This window comes from Protomyctophum bolini, assembly GCF_963924005.1.
Source record: "Protomyctophum bolini genome assembly, chromosome: 14".
NCBI classification, from domain to species: domain Eukaryota; kingdom Metazoa; phylum Chordata; class Actinopteri; order Myctophiformes; family Myctophidae; genus Protomyctophum; species Protomyctophum bolini.
Genome location: NC_137875.1, coordinates 31,188,955 through 31,196,014, shown reverse-complemented (window position 1 = coordinate 31,196,014; position 7,060 = coordinate 31,188,955).

Here is a 7,060-nt window from a genome sequence, read left to right as displayed (position 1 = left end):
ACCCTAGATTTTGTCAAAAATGCACGCAAAATGTTTTGACTGAACTGCCTGTCCTGTAAAAAGGAATAAAAACAAAGTAAACACAAAAATGCACGCAAATCAATACACATTATCTCTGGTATCATATGATCAAGATGCATTCCAATTGTCTATTATTGGATTTTAAAGCTTGTTTGGATTGTGTTTTGCAAAACATGATCTAACACATACTAACACCAGAAGATCGGGACTTACCTGTGTAGTTTATGGCTGCTCCAACAGTAAAATTCAACTTTGGAGAGTAACGGAATGTGAAATACGAGCGCCCGCCTGAATTTTGTTGCACACCAAGTAGTGTAATTACGGTAAAGTCTCAGAAGAAGCAGTGAAACGTCCTGAAAGATACGTACATAACTTCGGTCTTATACCTAATCTTTCTGTTGTATGAACACAAGCCTGCTGTAGTATACCTCATACTTTAAATGCTCTAATAATAATATTGTATTACTATTATTATTTCCAGTAAGACGCCTGAGGGCGAGAAGCGGCCTCGCCCCTAAATGGCGAGGTCGTGTGCATATAAGGAGCATGTCTTGAGTGTACAGGGTTTGATGAGGTCTGATCATGTATGGTGCCCGACAGGAAATGCATGATTTCATCGTTAACTGCGACCTTCAGTCGCAATTATTATTATTATTGCGACTGTAGGTCGCAGATTACTATGAAAACCTGAAAAACCTGTCAGTCCGTCCATCCATACGTTAGGCTTCCATATGGCTGTCAGTCCATCACACCTTGTGACACGTCATGCCACCAAATGTTAGGGTGAGGTCGCTTCTTGCCCTCAGGCCGTCTTACTGATTATAGTTACGTGTACATTTGATAATGTTTGTTTGGAGAATAAATGTTTATTTTAAATTCTTTGGATACATTTTTATTTTTTCACCGGCATTTGATGTTTCATATCCATATGAAAAAAAGAAATGGCAGTAAAATCACCCGGCTGATTTGTTCATTTTTGGAACACAGTTCTTATGACGAAGACGCGATCTAAGATTTTCCAATGTAAAAATAAATAAATAACTCCCAACCACTGGTACATGTACCTGTGCTGGTACGCGGGACATGTCCCACTGGTACGCGAGAAGGGAATCCCAAGTTTTCCCGACCGTGAATCTATTAACCGTGCGTCACCAGGATCAAAGGGTCAATGACAATGATATAACATTTTGTTGTGATATAATATAGCAGCGGGTAGGCTACTTGAGACCAGTCAACTGTCTTGCGTGTTTTGGTACGATGATGTCAGGAGGGACGAGATCCATTGTCTCTCGATGATGTGCACCAACGCTCCCCCACCCCGCAGCCATGTTGGTCCGCGAACGTTTTATGAATGTCAGCCAGTCCGTGGTAATAGAAAGGTTGCTGCTCTAGGGCACAAGAGCACTAGTCTTGTCTTCTGCCCACATGGCACCACAAACATGCAAAGTTGCACCATCAGTCAAACAAACTATTTCCCTCCACAGCTCACGGGTGTATCCCACGACTGACAGACCGGTAGGCGTGGAGAAGCAAACCGACCAAGTGGAGATCAGCGCTCCAAGGAACGCACTTTTCTGATGAAAAGATCCATGAGCCTATCATGTTGCATAATTTTCTTCCATGCACCACATGAGGATTAGGACACTATCAAGCATGAATTATTTACCTGACATGTATACATAATGGATGCATGTGTACACATGCATTATGTAAGATGTATGTTAATCTTGCCATAATAGGCTTAAAATGTTTAAAAGGTCTTTAACATTTTCCAGTATATACCTAAGTCCCTGGTGGCTGTATGAATAGTATAATACTGATATGTACTGTACTGTATACTGCATAACACTGGTATTGCTTTGTGTATGGGCCATGATTATATGTTGCCTATACACACACACACACACACACACACACACACACTAATACATTAACCCATGCACAGCAAATTAACATATGCATGCATCCTCACAAACATGACAGGTCTGGTGCCTAACCTAATAAAATATGAAATAGCATACAGACACACACACATGCATTCACATAAACACGAAATGCAGGCTCCGATAAGTTCTATACAACCACTGCACCATTCTGATTCTTTTGAGAGGAGAGCAAATATGCAGGGATTAAAATGACAGAGGTAGGAGTTGCCCAATGATGAACCGTAATTTGTCTGAGGCGGGCAAAGCCAGTATGTGACTGAATGACACAATAATGGAGGTACTTGGCTTTGTTCAAGTATAATAATTAATCCTTCACACTGACTTGGGCTTAAAAAGGCTGGAGGATGCATAATTCTATAAATGTTGCATTTCTCTACCTTCTGAAAAGCTTGTGTCACCTGTAAAAGCCACATGATTCATTAAAGTACATTAAGCGGAAAGGTTTCCTTACGTGAGCTTCTTAGAAGTAATTTGTGCGGTAACTCATCTGCAGTCAAAAGAGAGGAGACAGATCAGCCCCAGAAATAGAATTCATGACATTTTAAATTGGAATATGACATTCTTTTCACTTAACAATATTGTTAATATAATGACATGGTAATCTATACAGAAACAAAGAATGGGTTTATGAGCTGCAAAAAATGTCCATTCCTCCTCATTTATCCAAAGATGAGGATTATTTGGATTATTATAGATCTTAGTCCTTGCTTTTATTTGACAAAATGTGTTCTTTTTTCATGAAGCTTTTTCTATTTGATCAGTTTGATGTCCACATTATCTTTGTTTTTATTTTTGTTTTTGTAAATGTCAATGTCAATTGGCTGATTGGCTGCTTGCCTTGGCCTCGTCAATCCACCGACCGCCCAGCTGTATGGAAGTATTGAGTACCTGTAGTGAGGGAGGCTGTCCTCAAGCTGCACTTTGGACTGGGGTTAATTAAAAGGGAAAGAAGGTCAAGTCAATCTTCCAGCAAAAGATTTCAAAACGCTTTAATTATCTTAATAATTATACAGCCTAGGACGCATAGTCATGGAGTCATGGCTAAATGTGAACTGTGGCTGTGCACAATAGAAATTAATCTTCAACCCTGAACATCTTGCCAGTGTTTTACTGCCATGACAAAATGGATACCAACAATCATGGCCCAGTTAATTCCACAATGCATAATCTCTGCTTTGTGAAACACAAGGCACATTATGACACAACATGTAAGGGTAAAAAAAAAGGTCAAAAAGTGTAATCATGAAATGGGTTGTTGATGATTGTCACTTTAGTAAAAGCAACGTTAGATGTGATGATCATAACGTCCTCATATCGTGGAAAAAGTGAGAATCAGTCAAGTGAGTCACATTTAGTGATGACTTCACGGTTGCCTCTTTGTATCCATTCAAGCCTTCACTCACAGGTTTAAGCAGGGCTTTGGTTTCACTCAGAGAAGGCTTACACACTAGATTAGCCTCATCTCCAGATAAAATCCATGTTGCTAGGGCATGGCAGAGGGGCAGGGAGGAAAGATATTGAGAGAGCTTGTATGGTGCAATTCTGGTGACAGATGGTAGCACTCGGCATTTGTGTCCTTGGGCAATAATACAAACAATGCCTTCCAAATATACGATGGCATCTCTTGCTCCATCCGTTAGTCAATGTGGCCAGCGAGCTGAGTCCACCGACTCAAATGACCTCATCTCTCTTGTCGAGGGGTGGAGCCGTGGAGGTTGATATTTCACAGTATCTTGCTCTTTTTAATTCTCTTTTCCGTCGTTATTTTTGCCATCTCCATCACCCTGCTCCCGCTCTTCTCTCTTGCCCTAGCTCACCCCACCCACTCTGTTTCACCCCCTGCCTCTCTTTTACTGTATCGCTCACTCGCCCCAACTCTCTCTCTTTCCCTCTCTCCCCTGTCCCATAATCTCCCCCACCCACCCCTCACGTCTGAGGGGAGGCAGTCAAGCAGCATTTATTTGGCTGGGTCCTGTTTAGTCCTCTAATAGGATTTACTTGGGGGCTGATTTTCTGCTGCTTGTCTTCCGCCCTGGAATGGAGTCTTCTGGCCGGCAACGGCACGGGTGGCAGGCAGTAAATTATACATGCTGCCCTCCTCGCTCCTCAGCTTCTCAAGTGGATGTTAAACCACAACATTCTCCGTCACACACATGCATGTGCCTGCATATGCACGCATCAACACGTACACAATGGGTTTTTCCTGCATTGGGAAAGTGAAATGTCAGGCCGCCAAAGCGAAAAAGGTTGGATTTGTTGAGGCATAAAAATGCTGTTTATTCATGTAATTCAATGAGATTGAATGTCTTTTTACGATTTTGTAACCCATTTTTCACCCCTGTGTCAATTATCTAATGTGATCCTGGGCTCTACACACCCTCCGCCAACCTGGGGAGAGCAACGGACTTGAACTCATGCTTCCTTCATGCATGAGTGTCCAAGCCGCTCCTTTACACCTGACAGGGGGGAGTTTCCCTGGTTGGATGTTGCGCGTGAAAGGAACACGTTATTCCAACCAGTTCCTTTCCCCTCCATCAGGCGCCCCGGCTGGCCAGGGGGAGGCAGTTTAGAGACCAGTCATTTTGTTGCATTTTTAGACTCAATTACTGTAGGGTGCCCCCTTTTTGCTGCTATTAGCCAAGTTACATCCAATTGACATTGATGTCAATTCTAGTTTGACAATCCAACAATTGTTTTCTTCTTTACCAGCAATGCAGGAGTGGGTTGCGCGCCCATAGTTAGTGAAACTCTTGCTCAGAATTTGTGTCTATTGAACCAACGTAATTATTGCATATTATTGTTATTAATAAAGTAATAATTACAAGTTACAACTCATACAATACTGTGCTACTCTATAGCAGTACTTGCTTGTTCTGTGTTTGAAGGCTATAGAAGGGCATGGTTCTAATATGGGACACATTTATTTTTCTACCACAACGTAGTGCTGACATGCGCCGCTGTTGAACCACCAGCAGGGTGATATTGTTAACCATCCTATTGAATTCATCCAACATATCTTATATTAAAATTGTCTAGAGGGTTGGTCACAAGCTCAGCAAAGCAGAGATCAAAAAGGCCATCATGTCCATGAAGGATGGCAAAGCTGCAGGACCGGATGAAGACCAACATAATGTCAATCAACACCCAGAACAATAACCCAATTACAGTAGGCGACAAACCAATTCAGGCAGTCGACTCTTTCACCTACCTCGGCAGCATTTTAGATAAGCAGGGCGGAACAGAGAGCGATGTCACAGTTAGAATAGGTAAAGCTAGAGCAGCCTTAATCATCCTGAAGAACATCTGGTCCTCTAAACAGATAGCCTTGACAACCAAAGTGCGGATCTTCAATTCCAACGTCAAATCCATACTGCTCTACGGTTCAGAGACGTGGAGGATGCCATTGCAAAGGATCCAGACATTTATTAACAGCTGTCTGAAGCGCATTTTCAGAAGTGTAGAACTCTGAAGGAAAGGGAATCAGGAACCAGTGGAGAAACAAATCCTAAGGAGAAAGTGGGGATGGATTGGCCACACTGAGGAAACCGGCAGCTAGTACAACGCGCCAGGCACTGACTTGGAACCCCCAGGGGAAGCGGAAGAGAGGTGGCCTAGGAACACCTGGAGGCGGGACACTGAGGCGGAGCTGAAGAGACAGGGAATCAGCTGGGGAGAGGCGGAAAGGAAAGCCCAAAACCGTGTTGGATGGAGAAGAGTCGTTGATGGCCTATGCTCCACTGGGAGCGACGGGCCTAAGTAAAGTAACTGCATGCTGACCGTGGAACGTCATAAACGTAACATTGGGACATACAAAGTGCACAGTTAGTCCGGCAGTAACAGCAGTGCCATTGCTCTGATCAGCCCAATATAGACTAGATTTGAAGGCAGCATAGCAGCCTGAAAATCGTATGAAATATCCTGGCTGCCCACAGAATATTAACATCAAGACAAGCGGGGTCTTAAGGGGGATGCTTCTTTGAATTCTACATAATCCCCAGTAAGCTTCACTTGAGCTTCACTTTCGTTTTTTTTTAATGGCTTTGGTTTCAAAATAAACCAAATGCTCTGAAACTGCAGCAGAAACTAGCACACCACTAGGCACTGGAAAACATTTTCCAGAAAGATGAATGACATTCAAGTACTGACGACATTTATTTATACATTTGAAGCCATTGCATAAGTATAAACACTAATGTGTTAAAAATGAATACAAAATCCATCACTAATGGTGCTGGATTTTCCTCATACTGTAGAAGCTCTGTCTACCAGTTACTACCAATTGACAGGTTCGTGCCGGCCAATTGCCCGGCAAAAAGTTTCAGTTGAACTTAAAAGCCATAACAGTTTACAGAACTTTTCACTTTTGTCACAGGTGTTCTCAATACAATGTGATATCATGAAGACCAAAACTTTTCCTTCCAAAAAAGAACAGCAAGGGAAAACAATGCACCGACAGCCAGGCAGACAATACAGACACTTGCACTCAATAGTGCACTCAATATGCATATACAGTACATCTGGGCATACTGTACAACCACATATGCATGCACAGTTGCACACAGTCTAGCACACACGAAGCAATAAGTCCTCCTAGTCCGCCCCCCCCCCCCCCCCCCCCCTTATATGCCTGTCATTTCTCAGGGACACTGGGTGGTTCAATAACGTTGAAGCATAACAGTGTGTACAAAGAGAGATGACAGCGCAGACGTGTGGGATCACAATGGATTGCAGTGGAGGCCGAGGGCCTCATCAGCATCAATCCGATCAGACAGAACGTTTCCTTTGGGCTACCTCACTCACTTTTTCCTTCTCTCTCTCTCCCTCCCCCTCTCTCCCTCTTTCTCCTCTCTCCCTCATTCGCTCACACACACACATACAGGTAGAGTGTGGTATTGATGCTGAGTCCCCGGTGCTTGTGGGCTGTTTGGGGTCGGGGTATGAAGCCCTAACATCTGTCACAGTGTTCTCCGACTGGCTCATTGTAAATATGTCACACCAACGAGGGCCGGGGACATGAATAAGACATGGGGCTGCATGACCTGTCAGAGAGAAAGCCATGTTTCGTATTCATGTGTATGTATAAAAGGTGGCTG